This window comes from Trichosurus vulpecula, chromosome 4 (genome assembly GCF_011100635.1).
Source record: "Trichosurus vulpecula isolate mTriVul1 chromosome 4, mTriVul1.pri, whole genome shotgun sequence".
Lineage (NCBI taxonomy): Eukaryota > Metazoa > Chordata > Mammalia > Diprotodontia > Phalangeridae > Trichosurus > Trichosurus vulpecula.
Window position 1 is genome coordinate 249,153,115 of NC_050576.1, and position 18,585 is coordinate 249,171,699.

Genomic DNA, 18,585 nt, shown 5'->3' on the forward strand with positions numbered 1-18,585 from the left:
TGAGGAAGTCAATGAACTGAGAGGCCAAGGTGTTAGAGAGGTCAATTTCACAATGGCTGCCATCAGTTTGATGTCAGAAATTGGATAGGAGACAGAATGCAGTTGTTGACAGAGGTAGAAGAATTTCTTTGAGGTTGAAGGATGACTAGGAAAAGGGATCCACCTCCCTTCAATTTATCCATTAAGTCACAGACTGGTTCCATTCTCTCTTGGTGGATGGAATTCCCCACACTGAGACAATATAGTTCCATTGTGTATTTGAACAATAATTATTGCTAAAAGTTATAGTAATGAGAATTGTTTTGAAGTGATGATGGAGAGGAAAAAGAGTGTTGAATCGTCTTCCTAGACATGAGTCAGGACATATAAGAGACACATGGATAGGAATGTTTTGTTTTGTTTTAATCTGGGGTTTGTTTTTAATTTGGTTTCTCCTTTCTTCTCTAGAGGAAACTTTTGAAGTTTTACTAGGTGTTTTTAATATATGCCAACTTGTATTTAAATGCCTCTTGGAAAAGCTCTCCCACTCAGCACTGGAGAAAGTTTGGAGGGGATGTGGTGCCTTCAGGGAAAGCCAATTGTTGAGGCTGGGAGTGAAAAGAAGTATGAGAGGAATAGCTTGAGGATAAAATGAGAGTGTGTAAACAACATAACAAGATTTCCAGAGGGCACAATGGAGAGAAGGAAGAAGATGTATACTGGCTAGGGATAGGCCTGAGGTAAGTGAGGATGAGAGCACCAGGAAAGATAACAGATAGGTGGATGAAAATCACTGAGTGACAAGGATAAGAGGAGCAGAAATTTGGGGTCCAGCCAAAGGGCAGAGAACCTCATCAAGGATTGCCCTCTGATGTTCTCAGGTACCTCATGATTCCCTGGAGTTGACCCTAGGGCCGAGAGACCATGCCAACAGAAAGCAAATTCTCATCTCTATCTGTAGTGTTGCAGTGGCACTCCTCAATGCCTGTCAACTGCCTGGACAGTATTTCAGCCCGATTGGGAACTGGTTAATTTTTTGACTTCTTCCCCTCCTAAGTCACATCTTCCTGGTTAATTGGAATCACTAATTATTGGCAGTATCCTGCTTTCTTAAATCAGGTTAACATGCAATTTATATCTTTATAGTGGGTTTATAGATAAATAGATAACTAATATAAATGAAGATAAGCTCGTTTTATTGCATTCTGAGTAAACTACATGATGGTAAGGACAACAGAGAAGCCCTCAACAAACAGCCCTAGACTTAAGCATGAGCCTATATTGAAGTGCACTTTCCATCTCTCTGGAGACCTAAGTAAGGACTTCAGTGGGATGAGAATGGGTTACAGTGTGTGTTGGTGGAGGGACCATCTGCACCAACAAATTTGCCAGTCTACTGCAGTAATCAGAAGGGCTGGGAAAGCATAAAGTGGTACGATCTTGTAGGGTAAGTCAGGCCTAGGCTTCCCTGGGGTATCTTACCATGGCAAAAGTACTAAATTTAGAGTCAGAGGACCTGGGCTCGAATCCCAACTCTGGTACTTACTACCTGTATAGGCCACGTAACTGCTTTTTTTTTTTTAATCTGTAAAATGAAGGAATTAGTCTAGGTGCTTCCGAATTTATGATTGCTTGATCCCATTTCCATCAGAAGTTCAATGTCATGGAGCCTTCATTTAGTCACTTTTTTCCTATGTTGGACCCTCAAATAACTCTAAAAGAGGAGAAAACATGGCAGTGGGAGGAGCCTGGTAGAGGACACAGTGATGGCTATAATTAAAAATCAACCAAACAACAAGTGTTTGTTAAGTGCCTCATCAGCTCCCATAGATTCAATGATCCTTCCTATTCAACTGATTCTCCTTGTTTGTCCAGCTCTCATCTCTCTCCTACTCTCCAGTCCCACATCTCCAACTGCCTATTGGACATCTTAAAATCATCATGTCCAAAAGTGAAATTTATCATCTTTTCCTCCAAACCTTCCCTCCTTCCTAACTTCATTATTACTAGACTTCTCCCAGGCTTCCAGGCTTGCAACTTCATCTCCTTTCTGTCATTACCACCCCCATCCCGTAACTGATATGTCTCCAAGTGCTGACAGTTCTACCTTCCCAACATTTCTCATATATCTCCCCTTCTGTCTTTGGACACTGTCACCACCCTGCTACAACCTCTTTTAACCTCATATCCAGGCTGTTGTTATAACCTTTCTAACCTCACATGTGGACCATTAGAATAGCATTCTGAGTGACCTCCCTGCCTCAAGTTTTTCCCCATTCCAGTCCATCTTCCAAACATCTATCAAAGTGATCTTCCTAAAGAGCAGAGCTAACCATGTCATCTCCTTATAAAAAAAAATGCAAAGTCACTTGGGTAGCACGGCAAGCAGAAGTCAGATAGACCCCACTTCAAATCTGACCTCAGATACCTCTAGCTGTGTAACCCTAAGCAAGTCACATAATCTCTCTTTGTTGTAGTTGCTTCATTCTTAAAATGAAGATAATAATAGCACCTACCTCCCAGAATTTGGGGATAATAAAATAATATGCCATGTAAATTCTGTTATCATCAGTATTATTATCATAAATAAATATGTAGTAGTAGTAGTAGTAGCAGTAGTAGAAGAAGTAGTATTCTTACACTTTGCTCCACTCATGCTATATGATTAGTGACTCAGGCCTTTTCTTACAGAAGGCTTCTATCTCTCAATTCAAGGCATTTCCACCATCTGTTTCCCAGGGTTGGAATGCTCCTCCTCCTTGTCTTTGACTCTTGGCCTCCCTGGTTTCCTTTAAATCTCAGCTAAAATCTTGCCTTCTGTAAATTGCCTTCCTCATATATAACATAAAGGCAGAATTCATGATTTCAAAGAAAATCATGAATGTCCCTGAATGGTTCGGGATCGCAGGATATAAGGGATTCTCTAAGTAGAAGGCAGAGGAGTTAAAGCATTTATTCAGGCTCCAAAGTAGCAGACCCACGGATCGATGTCCCCAATTAGATATCCTGGCCAAAACCTTCCAGGCCCAGTAAGTCTGCTTCACAATAGTAACCAGGAGGTTACAGAGAAATATTATGACAGTAAGCCAAATCATACTCATACTTCTCCCAGTGCTAGGGCCCTCGATAAGAAGATTATCCACCGGCCTCAAGTCCTTGCTCAGCTCTCTCCCGTCTGCATGTGGGTCAGTCCTGGTCTCAGTAGCGCCTGCCGCTTCGGCTTCTTCTACTTCTGGCTTCTGCTGGCTCTGCTTCAGCCATTCCTCCTCGCCTGCTTCTACCACGTCTCAATCTCCAAGCCCTGTTCTCTCTTTTTATACAGTCATTAGATGTCATCCAATTGACTAGAATGTCATCTGAGGAACCAGAACTTAGGCGCCCACTATTGGCTCTGGCCTTAGCAACTCCCCTTAGGACCTAGTAGCTAGGGGTTTTGGGCCTACTTGGGAAAGAAGATATAATCAAACCTCCCTTCATTGGCCCCACCTGGAGCCCCACCTGAAGCCTATTCAAATGGGGGGGGGGGATTATTGCCTTTACAGTTGTCCTTAATCCTACTGCCTTGCCTTCCCCCTGATCTATCCCTCAATTTATCCTGTATATCTTCTTTGTACGTAGTCTGAATGTTGTCTCCCCCTTTAGATGGTAAACTCTTTGAGAGCAGGGACTATTGTATATGTGAGTTTTTTATTTCTTTACCTTTCTTTGTATTCCCAACACTTAACACAACACCTAGCACATAGTAGGTGCTTAATTAATGCTTGCTGACTGTATTTAACCACTATATACCAAGCACTATGATAGATGTTGTGGATACATGTACAAAGAAGGAAACCATTTGAATCTTCAAGGAGCACAGGAACCACTTTGGGAGAAACGAGACTAACCACTGTGACATCAATTAAGTTGGGTGTCTTTGATTGAGTCTTAGTAGGTGCTAAACCCCAGGCCCAGACCGCCTCTCCTAGGTGCTAAGCCTATGTGGGCGTGGAGCCCTCAGGGTCCTAAGGGGAGTTGCTAAGACCAGAGCCAATAGTAGGAGCCTGAGTTCTGGTGGCTCAGATGACATTTGATGATGGCTAAAGAGTGTATAAAAAGAGAGAACAGAGCTATTTGCTTGGGGCTCTCACTCTTGGTGGAGTGCTGATGTGGAGACTCTGGGCAGCTGTAGTTAAGAGCCCCCCAGCTTGTAAACCTGGATGTTGGGACTTTGTTAAACCCTGGTAACTATGCATTGAGATTTGAATCAGACAAGGTCTGTCTGTTGATGTTTGTAATTTGCTTGTATCTGCTCTGAAGTTCAGGGTGCTGGCTTTTTCCCCTGAACTAAGTGAATGATGTTTGTATGTTCGATTAAATTGAGATTGTTAACCCCTTAATGCTACTTTCCTTAGTAAAGCAGATCAAAAGGACCTGTACTTGCAGCGTTCTTGTTGTTGGGCTTGTGTTGGTCTTTCACCCCCACAGCAGCTGCTAGCTGGATTGTTGCAACAACCATGAATGGAAGGCTTTGAGTGCTAGACAGAGGAGTTTATGTTTGACATGTAGGTATGACTGCTTTTGAGCATGGAATTGACATGATGGATTTGGTGTGTAAAGAAGGATTAGTTGAGCATTGGCATCTTTGTGCCTATTTTTATACTTCATTATCTTTAAAATTATTCCCTTAGTGAAAATGCTGCATGGACCAGGTAGCATGAGGCACCCACCATCAAAGAGAATCATTCTGGGTTTGGAATGTCTTGTTCTTCTTGTTCAAAGATTTGGCCCTCCCGTGTTATATTTAAAAATCCTTCCTGAGTCACCGTTTGTCTTTTTCCAATCCTTTTCCCTTCCTCTATTCCGTCCCCTCCCATCCCCACTATTTTGTAATTCCTGTCCCCCTAGGAAAGAGCACTGCCATTCATTTTAGCAGAATGGCCTATTTTAAGGACAAGCCGTTTGGGTAGAGGGTTGACGGCTTGAATCCTCCATCCCCTTTTCGGTGACAATGCCGGCTGGCAGGAAGTCAGCGGGGAAGATGAAGAAGAGATTTTCCAAAGAAAACATTCACCCTGGAAAGTAGCAGCCCATTATGAAGGTGAACAAAGCAAGTTCTGCTAGAGCGGTTTTCCACGAAAGCATGTTATGCCACTTTGATTTCCTTTGCAAAATGAAAGGAACCCACTCTCTCCCAACAAAAAGCCAAAAAAACAGTTGTTTTCCCTCCCATCCCAGCACTGAGGGCTCCCAGGGGTAGCCTTGAAATTACTGGTGACAGGGTTACCTTTCTGGGACTTCACGAATCCAGGGCAATGGCACTCAGTGTAATTTAATTTTAATAAGTGATCTTTGGGGTTATTGTATTCATTCTTGGCACGCTTAGCTCTTATTAGCGCTTCAAGATATTCATGGAAAAGGAAAAGAATCTCTCAGAAAACAGTGAGAGACAGTCCCCTTCTCTGCTTTACTTCCTCACATACAGCTCCCAATGTGGCTGCCACAATGTGGATGTCAGACCCTCCCAATGGCCAGTAGATATTAAGCATAATTTGTGTTGGAAGACAAATCCACATTGGTGTTACTACATGCATTGTTTTATTTCTTTCTTTGAAGGTTTGAGGAAGGCAGTTAAGGACAGGAAGCGCATTACCCATCATCACCGTCACTCTAAGTTGTGATGGTGGTGGTGGTGGTAGTGGTGGCGGTGGTTGTAGTAGTAGTAATAATAATAGTAGTAGTAAACACTTTTATAACACTTTAAAGTTTGCAAAGCAGGAAGGAAAAATTTATTAAGAACTTACTATGGGCCAAGCATTGGGGATATATGTTCAGGTGAGCAAGACGTCCCTTGCTCTTAAGGAGCTTATGTTGTAAAGGAAAAAGAAGGGTGGTGATGCTGAAAAGAGGAAAGGAAGGGGATATGCACACAGACATGGTATAGGGTTAGACAGAAGGTGTTTTGGAGGCCTGGTTCCAGGCAGAGAAGGAGAAAATTCACTTATCTGAGGGCAGAGGCCAAGGTTGGGGTGGGACAGAGATGAAGGTGATGGCTAGAGTTTAAGCAACATAGTAAGAAGGAAGATTTTGGGTCTCATGTTATGGGTCCATATTATGGACTATGAAGGGTGGTGTCACAATGCATAGAGCACTGGGTCTAGAGTCAGGAAGACCTGAATTAAAATTCCACCTCAAATACTTAGTATCTGTATGACCTTGGGCAAGTCACTTATCCTGTTTGCCTCAGTTTCCTCAACTGTAAAATGGCGAAAATAATAGTACCGATGTTCCAGGTCTATTGCAATGATTGTGAAGGAAATGGATAAAACCTGTTTGCTGGGAATTTGGGGGGAATAACTTCTCTCTCCCTTCCGATTTTTAAAAGTAACCTTACTTATCAAAGAAATGGAGCCTACAGAGTTGAATAAATTAAGACAGACTCTCAGTCTGTATTATACTCTGATTCTGTCTCAAAGGAAGGTTGCCACTGTCTTAGACCACTGCCTTAGACCTCAGGTCTCACCTGGACACTTAGAAGAGGAAGAGATCTCCTGCCCCACCAAGATGGTCTGATGTGATTAACTCTAGAGAAAACACCCCCACAGGAATAATCCTGATCCTTATCAGCTCCTGAGACCAGATTAACAAGTTAAAACTAGGAGGGCAAGATATTATCCCCCTTCAAACAACCTTATATCCTGTCCCCATTGATCAACCCCACAAATAAGAAAAATGACTGAGGCAGTCTTTCCTTAGACTCCTTTTGTGGCCTGCCCTAAGACTATAAAACTTAATAATAAAATAAGTTGTAGGTATATTAACATCCCCATTTTATAGATGGAGAAACTGAGTCTCAAAGAGCAAGATACCAAGCAATTTTTCACCAGCCTTCATTTGAAGACCTTCAGTAAGAGAAACCCACCAGCTCCCAAGGCTGTTCGTGTTACCACAGGGAAGTAAAGGGAGCAATAATCGTTAGGAATAAAGCCTAAATTTATCTCTTCACAATTTTTGTTGAGGCCAAGAAGACCCACTCTAGTCTCTCCTCCTTGACAGGGCCTTTCAAATATAAAGACAATTATGATATCACCTCTGATACTTCTCTTTCGGCCTTCTAAGGGACAGCTAGGTGACACAGGGGATAGAATGCTGGGCCTGGGGTCAGGCAGACCTAAATTCAAATCGGACCTCAGACACTAGCTGTGTGATCTTGGGCAAGTCACTTAACCCAGTTTGCCTCAGTTTCCTCATCTGTAAGATGATCTGGAGAAGGAAATGGCAAACCACTCCAGCATCTCTGCCAACAAAACTCCAAAAGGGGTCACAGAGAGTCAGACATGACTGAAAATGATTAAACAACACCCAGTGGCTTCTATGTTATAATATCCTTTGAAATGCAAAATTTCATGAGATCCCCATGGCAGCATGCATTCATTAGACAGATTGTCACACCTTTCTTGAATTACAGAATTCGGTGAGGCTTGGCTACTTTTGTGGGTTATATAAGGAAATCACTTTTATTGCCCAAAAGAATTCTCTGAGATTGTAGAACCAATTCAGTCAGTCCACCACCAACTTCCCACTCAGAGTGAGGAAAGCAGAAATTTCCAGCATGAAAATTAGCTTCAAAAGGTATGTAACCCAAGTCAAAATTTCATTGTGTTCCCTTAAATGTGATTTGTCACTACATTCTTGGATTGGCAGCTGTGATTTAATGGATGTTACACAACTCTGTCCTCATCCAGAAGAGTGGGATTCCTAACCAGCATGTTAGACAGCTTGGTCGTATCACTCCTGCCTGATTTTTCCTTGGCATCACAATTGGTCTGTTATTTTTGAATGAGTCACAAGAGAGCTTAATAATGTGAACTCACCTCCATTCTGTCAATATAATTGGGCAACACTGACTTTGTGTGGTTCGTGTGGATTGTAAATGTCTTGTAGGCCTCCTTATTTATAAAACAGTAGTATGGAGAGCATTAAAATGGCAGTCCTTTCCTTGCTTACCTAGTTGTTTCCTCATTTATTGAATGAGTCTGACCATGTTGGGATACAGATATATTTTCTACTCATCTTTATTAATATCATCAAACCTTTTGTGGACATTTGACAGAAAAAGAGAAGGTAAAATTCAGTAGCTAAATCTTGTACGATGCCCTAAGTTGGTTTTAAAAATATGTAAAGTTATGCTAAAAGCTACATTTTCTTCATTTGGATGGGCTAGACCAGAATTCATTCATTCACTCATTCATTCATTCAATCAATAAACATATAAGTTCCTACCCTGTACAAAAACACTATAGTTCTAAATGTGTATATATGCGTGTATACACACATGCACATATACATGAATGATAGACTTCTTGACTTTAAGCAGCTTAGGTAAGAATATAAGATTTAAATCATAATAAATTCTTGATAAAGGGTATATCAAAAGTGATATCTTAACACGATGCTGGGCACATAGTGTGCTTAATAAACGTTTATTGAACTGAATTTAACATCTTGCCACTGCCTAAATACCAATGGAACTTACAGACCATGTCTGAAACGCATAAACATACCTACACAAAGCATTCATACATGGACACATGCACATGTTTGCATGCTTATATAAACATATGCAGGTATAGACAGCTATGTATAATATACTTGTCTGTAAATAACATGTTATATACATGCCCACACACAAATGCAGTCATGTGTGCAAGCATACATATGTATAAGAATCCCAATCAAAATAACATCTATACATAGATATGTACTACATGCACATGTAGGGTCATACCACCTCAGTATCCTAGGCAACTGTCAGATTACAAATTTCAGAGAATTTTTTTTATCTTGTCCATCAATACAGGGAGTTTTCTCAAGAATAACCTGTACCACTGGAATTACAGGCCCAGCCCCTGCCCCTGTGTATACTGTAGATATGTAGATATACCGCCTGCATGTGTGTATTTTAATTAATTTATGAATGAGATCCAACTCCATCTTTTTATATAAGAGGAAAACATCTATTAAGTCCCTAACGGATTAGAAAAAATAATATAATGTAAACATATAATAATATAAATAATGTCGTGTGAAAGAAATGTTTGATCACCAAAGATGATTCTCTTTTTTCACTTGATCTATTTCTTTCTGGCTCTGCCCTATGTTTCTAGCCTTTTCATACGTTTCTCCCCTTCTTGCCCTCTTTAGTCCATGCAAACTGACTTTCCTGACATGTCTCTCACATGACAGCCCATCTCCTGCCTTTGCACAAAGCTGTTTTCTATGTCCAGAAGGCTCATCCTCCTTCAAATCCTTAGCTTCCTTCAAGTCACAGAGAAAACACAGTCTTCAGTCCAAGGCCTTCTGGATCACCCCATCTCTTCATCTCTCTCTGCCAAAAAATTGCCTTGTGTGTGTTTTGCATAAACACATAAATGTACATGTACAGAACCGTACATGTATCTCCACAGAATGTAGAATCCTTGAAGGCAGTAATTGTTTTATTTTGGTTTTGTATTCCCAGCTCCTAGCTCTGTGACTGCCACATAGTAGGTGCCTTTTAGGCATAGTAGGTTTGCTTATGGATTAACTGATTTCTACTTTTTATATCTTTGCAAAATTTTTTTAAAATTTGGAAAATCATATAAATCAAAAAAGAGGAAGGAAAAAAATTTCTAATTCTCTTCTTTAAACAAAAAAAAAAAGACAAAGGGAAGGACTATTTCACTGTAGCAAAAATAATTATTAAATAAATTAATAAAATAAGTATATTAAATAAATTAAATTAAATTTAAATTAAATTAAAATAAATATGTTAAATAAATTAATACAAATGATATATAACATAATTCAATTCAATTCAACAAATATCCAGGGCCTACTACATGTAAGGCATTCACAACAGCTTTGGTTTATTTCCCTTTAAGAAAGGCCAAGGCCTCTAAGCTTTTATCTTCTTACCTAGTACCATTCCCTCCCCATCCCCACCCCCATATTTTGTTATTAAGAGGTGAGCTGGACATACAATGAGAATTTCATTGCTTACCCCATGGATTCCCAGAATTACCAGCCCTGCCCAGTCCCAGGGACTGTGTAAATCCTTTCATTTGCATTGGCAGCTGAGTATGGGAATTGGCCCCAGGGATCCAGATCCCTCCCTCCCTTTCTTACTGTTTGAAACTGGCAGCCGGATTGGATCTAGCCAAATGTTGTTGACCCTTGGTCTAAATAATGGATTGGAGGATTAAGGGCCGGGGAGTTCTAATCCTTTTGCCCTCCTACTGATTCCTAGTGACTTTGATCAGTCAGCTTGGTCTGTGGGTACTCCACTTTTCACCAAGAAAATCTATACTATGCTGTGTGAGGAATAGATATTTACAAACCCCTAAAAAAAGGGGCTTGTAAATACTCTCCAACGCTCCGTTGGACGCAGGTCGCAGGCCAACGTGTCTGCCCACGCTTTGGGACCTGTATCCATATCTTGACGTAAAATTGCTTTATAGAACCTGTGCTGGATCCTTTCCCACAACTCTTATTAAATTTTTATTGGGAAAGCCATACAAATCTTCCCTAACAGAAAATCAACCAATCAAGAATCACTTACTAGACCTCCTGTGTGCTTAAAACTTTAATGTATATGCAAAAGCTTGTGCCATTTTCTTCACAGATATTTGCGTCCTCTAATTTGGGGATGACTGAATCCTACCCCTCCACATCCCTGTGGCCACCCCGGACCCTCAAACGATAATGATTTTGTCCTTGCTGTTTAGACTGGTGATTTCAATAGAATAATTGCAATAATAATTACTCATTACTATTGATAATATCTACCCATTCATATAGTACTTTAAGTTTTGCAAAGTACTTTACAAATATCCCACTTGATCCTCACTACAACTCTGGGAGGTAGATGCTTATTATCTCTATTTTACATTTGAGGAAACTGAGTCTGCAAGTGACTAAGTGACTTTCCCAGGGTCATTCAGCTAGATGGATCTAGACCAGGCTCAGTGCTGTATCTGATCTGCCATCTAGCCGATTTCCCAGTGAGAAAATTCCCTCTGCCAACGAGGCTTAGTGCTTGCCTGGAACTTAGCTTGAGAGCTGGCTGAGACACCAAAAGATGTCACTTAACCAAGGCCACAGAGGCAGCATGTGTCAAGAGTCTTGAACCCTGGTGTTCTTCAGTCTTTATGTATGAAGCAGGGTCTCTGAGGTCCCCACAGCTCTAGGCCTAGGTCATACTACTTCTCAAGTAACAAAAGATGGGATTTATAGAGAGCCTTATGATTCACAAATCCCTTTAAAAGCATGATCTCAGGTTTCCCAGTGCCCCTGTTCTATGAACAAGGGAACTGAGACTCAGAAGTGTTAAGTCATTTGCTTAGAGTCATACAATTAAGAAATGTCAGAGTAAAGTCCAACAATCTGTATTACTGTCTCATTCTCTCTTTCTATTCAATAAAAATTGGTGTTTATATAATAAAAACAAAAAAAAATATAACTCCCATTTATGTAGGGCTTTAAGGTTTATAAAGGACTCGGTGTTATTTAGTGCATTCGACCAAAAAACACACTTCAAGCAAACAAAAACCCTTTTCCCGCAATGTACCACTTTATATTGTCTTGTTCCTCAAACTAAAAAATAGTGAGTCGTGGAATGTTCACATTCTCCTTTTGCTGCTTCTTTTCTTCTGGGCTTAGTGGACTCTCTGGGAGCTAAATACAAGGACATAGTGGTAGGGGGTAAAATTAGATAAATGCATCCATTGATCTCTGCAGCACTATTTAGGCTTAAGGTTAAGTTGAAAAAGAGACCTCTTAAATCTTTTCCTTCCTTTTTTCTCTTTTCTTACATTTGTTCATATTCTGTGGGTGAATTGTAGTTGCCAGTCCTCAGTCATACATCTTCAATCTCTCCCCCCTTCCTTACCACCTTCAAACATTCTGAAGTGCATCCTACCCTAGAAAAGCCCTCTCCTACCCTCTCCTTCCTCCTTCAGATCATTATCTTAAAACTCTCATTCCTCCTCAAACCTCCTCGATCCCATTTCCAGCCTCTCATCACTTAACTGAAACTATTCTATCCAGAGTTACTAGTGATCTCTTAGTAGTCAGATCTGATGATCTCTTCTTAGTCCTAATCTTTCTGGAACCCATTTGGTCCATCCGACAGGAACCACCTCCTCCTCCTGGATCCTGTTTGGGTTTTCATGACACTGCTTTCTCCCATTTCACCTCCAGCCTCTCTGATTACTCTTTCTCAGTCATCTTTGCTGGCTCATCATCCCCACCCTAACCGCTGGCTGTAGGCATTCACTGTAGTTCTGTCCTGGGTACTCCTCGCTTCTCCTCCTGCACGCTCTTGGGCAGCCCATGGGCTCTCATGGCTTATGGATCACCTTCATGCAGAGGATGCTGCTCAGATTTCTCCTATGGCACCTTGCTTCATTCCTGCATCACCAATTGACTAATGGACATTACAAAGTAGATGTCCTGGAGACATCTTAAACTCAACATGGCTAAAAAATGAACTCATTATCTGTCCCCTTAAACCAGGGGTGGGGAACCTGTGGCCTCCAGGCCACATGTGGCCTTCTAGGTCCCCAGGTGCAGCCTTTTGACTGAGGCCATGTTTTACAGAACAAATCTTTCTATTAAGGGGATTTGTTCTATAAAGTTTGGATTCAGTCAAAGAGCCACACTTGAGGACCTGGAGGGCCACATGTGGCCTCAAGGCACCACGTTCCCTACCCCTGCCTTAAACCCTCCTCTCTTCTAAACTTCCCTATTTCTGTTGAAGGTACCACCATCCTCAAATGTCTCAGGTTCTTAATCCCACCATTATCCTGGACTGCTCCCTCTTCTTCACATCATACACCCCACCAGTCACCATTTCTACTTTCATAACATCCCTTGAATCTGACCCTTTCTCTCTATTCACAAAGCTATCGCTTTAATTCAGCTCTTCCTCACCTCTTCCCTAGATTATTGCAACACACTCCTCATTTGTCTTTTTGCCACAACACTCATCACCCCAGTCCATCCTCTACACATCCTGGTGCCAAGTAATTTTCCTTAAGCAAGGATCCAACCATGTGACTCCTCTATTTAACCAGCAACAGAACCTTCCCATTGCTGCTAGTACAAAATAAGAACTCTTCTGTTTAGCTTTAAATGCCGTCCTCCACCTGGCATCAAACTACCCACCTTCAGTGGCTATTACCTGCCCTCTTGGATGCAGTAATCCTGCCAAACTGGTCTCCTCTCTGTTCCTCACACATGACACTCTTCTCTCCATGCTTTGGCAATGGCCATCCCATGTTCAGGGAAGTCACTCCATCCTTACTGCCATCTCCTAGCATCTACCTACTGTAAAGATGCAGCTCAAGTACCATCTTCTTCCCGGAGCCCTCCCTAATCCCCCAACTCCTTGAGCCCTCCCTCCCAAACTAGGGTGTATCAAACTACTTCGTGTACAGGCTATCCCAAATATCTCACTGCTGTTTTAAATTTTAGTAGCTTAAGACCGCATGGAGACATTTGGGAAATCCTATATATTTGTGTTTAATTATACATTCATGCTACAATGCATATACGTACATATATTTGTCTATATCCTTATATGTGTGCACATATACCTATAAAGCATGGATACCTGTGTATACATACATATACATAAAATGTATATATACAAATTGTATATATGCAAGTATGGATTTTATATATATATATATACGTATGTATGTATATACATGAGTATATGAATATATATACATATATGTGTACATGCATGTGCACATACTCACACACTGTGGTGTCCCCCATTCAGATGTTTCATTCTTTGTCCTTATATCTCCAGAATCTAGCATAGTGCCTAGCCCATATGAAGCATTTCATAAATATTTGTTGACTGACTCACCTTGTGTTTCCCCCTTGCCCCAGGAAAGTGCATCCTTTCCATTCACTCACTCACTGAGCCATTCATTCTATCTCCAACAAGCATCCTATCCAATGACCTTTACACATTTTCCTACAAGCTCTCTTCCTCTTTCATCCTCCTAGGAATCTTCTTTCTAATGCTACCATGATCACTGTCATGGACCACATTCCTCTAGGATAAAATACCAATCTTTTTGCCTGTTCTTTAAAGCCTCCCACAATTTAGCTTCATCTTACCTTTCTAGCCATTTCTTTTTGCTCTATATTCTAGTCCTACTGGTTTAAAAGCTGTTGCTCAAAAGCAGAATGTTATCTCCCACCTCCATGTCTTTATATGGGCTGTATACCCCATGTCTGCAGTGAGCTCCATACTCACTTTCACTTCTTAGGATTTTTATTTTTAGTCTCTTTCAAGGTTCAGCACATGTGCCACTTTCTACAGGAATGCTTTCCTTATCTCCTTCGTTGTTGGTTTTCCTCCAATTACCTTGTATTCACTGATCTGTTTATGTTTCTTATTCCTGAATGGAATATAAATTCATTGAAAGCTTGGCCCACTTTTCATTTTATCTTAATATCCCCAGCCCCTAGATATGTGCTTTATACATGGTAGGTGCTTATTAAATTGATTTGAATTTTCTTCATGCCTCTTGGATTTCCTTCCCTGACTTAAAGCAAGCACATAGACACACCCATTGTATTTTTTTTTGTACACATGGAATCTTTTTTTTTTTTTAATCATTCTTGGTTATTTATATTCCTGTATTTACTTTTTGTGTGTTTTTTCCTCTCCTCACCTAGATGGTAAACTCCTGGGGAGGAAACGGATCCTTAGGTTGTCTTGCTTTGGAAGACTTCCATATCACACTCAGTTTTCTGTGGCCCCAAAGTGCTTAGAATCAAGCCAGGTGACTATTTGGAGGTGCCTGAGGGCAGTTCATCAAGTCTGCCTTGGAATTCACCCTACAGAATGAAGATAGATGTCTGGGCCCCACCTCCTTCCCCTTTTAGGCACGTCAGAAAATAATGGTTACAGGGTGTTCTATGGATGTAAACATCTCAGTTCCTGGGTAGTCTTGCTAAAACGTATAGTATAGTGTGTGCATTATACACTGTGAAGGTCCCAGGGGAAGAATGCAATCTGGATTTACCATCTCAAAACCTTTAAGCGGGGAGGGAACTCTGTCCAAGGTCACTTCCCTAACCACTCCTCATTTTACATGGAAGGACCCTGAGGTCCAAAGGAACAATGCCTGGGGTGCTGAACAGTGTGCGAGATCTTTTATTTAACTTTATGAGGGAGAGTGTTAGGAGCCCTCTTGAGTCTGTATTTGTAGATCTTACAGCTATTTACACACCAGATAGATAATTAGCTGGAAGCTTAATAAACTATGACGCAATGTGCAGTTTTTAGCTAGAGAATCCCAGAATTTGTCTTGTGATTAATTAAAAAAAAATAACCATCATTTTTGCTTGTTTTGGTATGGCCCGTGTGAGCCAGATCAAATATTGGAAAATTCTGGGTCAGAAGAGAGAGATTATTACTTTGCCCTTGATGTTATTGTCCTAGACCAGACTTCTGTTAAGGCCCAGGTCTGGCAAGGTCACTCCCCTTCCTCAAAACCTACACTGGCTCCCTATTTCCTCTCAGATCAACTACAAACTCCAGAATTGATATTTAAACAATCTGATTCCTTCCTCCCTTTACAGCCTTTATTCACATCATTCTTCCTTATTCATTGTCATGCTCTAGCCAAGCTTCCTGTCTGTTCCCTGAAGTGTATGTTCCATCTCTCACTTATGTTTGTCAGCATAAATGGTTTCCTATGCATTCCCTTCTCATGACCATCTCTCAGAGTAAGATCCTTTTTCAAAGCTCATATCTGGGATCTCTATAAAAATCTTCCCTTCGACCTTTTGCAACTTAAAAATTCCTATCTGCTAAAAAAAAAAAACCCTCCTCTATATAGTCTTTCCTCACCCACCCATCTGTAAGTGCTTTCCTTCTCAACATAACTTTATCTGTCTGCATGTTTGCAAAAGGCGGTGAGCCAGTCTGTAAAGAATATAGCTCTAGAGTCAAAGGACCTGAATTCAAATCCTTCTCTTAATGCTTTTTCACTCTTTGACCTTGGGGAAATCACATAATATCCACACAGTTTCCTTATCTATAAAATGAGAGGGTTGGACTAGATGGCTTTTCGGGTCCTTTCTAGGTCTATACCTTTGATCCTCTTCCCGAGCCCAGTGGAATATAAGCTTGTTAGAGGCAAAGATCTTTTTTTTTTCATTTTGTCACTGTTTCCTCATCATCAACCGTAATGCTTTGAGCATAAAAGTTGCTTTATAAATGTTTGTTGAATGAATAAATGAACAGCTAAGACCTTCATATCAATTCCCACCTTTCTCCATTCAGCAAACAGATAATTAAAAACTGATTTTGCCATCCTGCTATGTTTAAAGTTTTGTTTTGTTTTGTTTTTCCCCTGAGAGAAACAAATGAAGGAGGTCTTTAAAATGCTCCAGTTATCCACTGCCAAGTACCTATCAGGAGCAAAGTGCAAATATTTTCCTCCACTATAATGAAAGTCAGCAATCAAAAGTGAATATTAAAACCGAAACAAAGCCTTGTTGTCTGGGGCTCCCACGTTAATAGGAGTACATTGGATCAAAGCATGTGAGCTCACTCAGTTCATCCAGAAACAGGTCAGGCCAGCCCAGGTAATTCAGGAAGCAGTCCCATAATTATTCACAGCAGAGAGCAGGTAGTGTCCGATTACACTACTCCAGTCGAAAGTCAGAAGGTCAAAGCTTACACCATAACCGAAGCAGCTGGAAACAGTCCGGGGGCCCCCGTTAAAGAGACATACTAAAATGGGAGAGAATGAAGCCAGTTTACCTAATACCTCCGTCCAAGGTAAGTGTATGCCTGCGAGCTCTGAACTGTTTGAGAGCAGAAACTTTAGCCGGGTCCATTACAGCATGTGGGCAGACCTTACTGGGGAGGTGGGGGAAGCAGGTACGTCTCCAGCAGCAACACGCAGCACCTGTCATGCGTCCCAGCCTAGCCAACGCTCAGGAATGCCATGTGGACCGAGAAGAGAGGCAACTTTATTCTTAACACCCAGGGTAATTATGGGGAGCTTGGGCATTCACCTGAAAACTATGTGAGCGTCTGTTACCTCCATCCACATGGGGATATTGCTACCTTTGGCAAAATCTTGATCTTTACCATATATCACAAGGCTACCTTAAGGTTTATTTGTGGTCTGCAAACACATTTGTGCTTAGTCTTTTTGGAAGTTAGGGGATGCTCAGTCATGTGTCTTTATCAGGGACAGTAACCCTAAAGGAGGGGAGGCAGGTGCTTAGGGGAGACCTTTCCAGAAGAGCTTTGCGTTTTTTCTAACGAATAAAATAAAATTTCCTCGGATAGCTTTGATTCTTCGCTGATACCAGCTTGACTTGGTTGGACTGTAGGATAAAACTTGCTGATTGGGGTAGAAATAGTTGCCCAGGCTCCTTGGAGTGGAACGATGGAAAAGTTTTTTGAGGAAGTTGTGGCAGACAGTGTAGGGGGAAGTGAGGACCCTGTTCACAAGGTCTGGCTTCTTGGGGAATGAGGATTCCCAGCTCTTCCTTTTGCTTGCTTTTCAGATTATTGATACAGCTGCAGTCCATTTGAGCGCTTCTGACTGTGCATTGTCGTGTTCAAATTCTGTCATGGTGTTGATTCTATTCTTTGTGAAGGTATCAAGGAAGTCAGAGAACCCAACTAGTTTGGTGTCAGATCTGTGTGTGTGTGCATGTGTATGCGAAGTATTTTTGAGAATTCCAAATTAACATTTCAATCCTTTACTTGCACAACAGGAACCCCACAAAACACATTTTTGCTATTTTTTCCTGGTGATATTTTCATATATTGTTTCGCCTGTGTATCTTCCTTAATCAATATTTTTTTAATGTAGTGTTCATTCAGAGTTTGTATTGAAGAAACTAGAGGGGGGCATGCAAATGACTTGGGGTCACTACTTCCTGAAAAGAAGAGCAGGATAGAAAATGCAGGAATCTGTGTTTTCAAGATCATTTGGATTGCATGCATAGCTCTTTACTACTTACCCTCCCTGCTTAAGCTACCAATAGCACAGCTATAAAAGGGATGTGTTTGACTATGAAAAGTCCTTGGCCATATATGCAGTACAATTGAAAGACAATGGGCTGGAGAGTCAAAAGATCTGGGATCAAATTCCATCTGACACTACTTATGTGACAAGTCACTTTAAATTCCTGGGCTTCAGTTTCTTCTTTTGTAATATAAGAGGATTGGGCTAGATGTCCTCTAGTATCTCTTCCAGCTCTGACTAGATGGTGCTATGTATAGAGGCACAAAGAGAGTGGGGGGAACAAAAGAAGAAAAGGCACCTACTATGTTCCAAACACTGTGCAGTTGCCCTGAATAATAAAACATAGTTGAGCCTGTGTGTGTATACGTATCTGTATATATTTATGTGTAGGTATTATATATGCATATGTATGCTTACATACACAAATGTATATGTGTATATATATATACACATATGTGTGTGTGTGTGTGTGTGTGTGTGTGTGTGTGTATATACAGAGAGAGAGAGAGAGACAGAGAAAGAGCTGGGGGAGGGAGGGAGAACGAGAGAGAGGGAGGGAGTTAAG

General features: G+C 41.0%; 1 protein-coding gene and 1 pseudogene across 1 annotated transcript in view; one reads left to right on the top strand and one right to left on the bottom strand.

Annotated features, from left to right (window-relative positions):
* NAALADL2 (N-acetylated alpha-linked acidic dipeptidase like 2) overlaps nt 1-18,585 on the top strand; it is a 1,044,682-nt gene that overhangs the window by 27,079 nt on the left and 999,018 nt on the right. The gene's annotated exons all lie outside the window — the stretch shown is intronic.
* LOC118845953 overlaps nt 16,623-18,585 on the bottom strand; it is a 210,999-nt pseudogene continuing 209,036 nt past the window's right edge.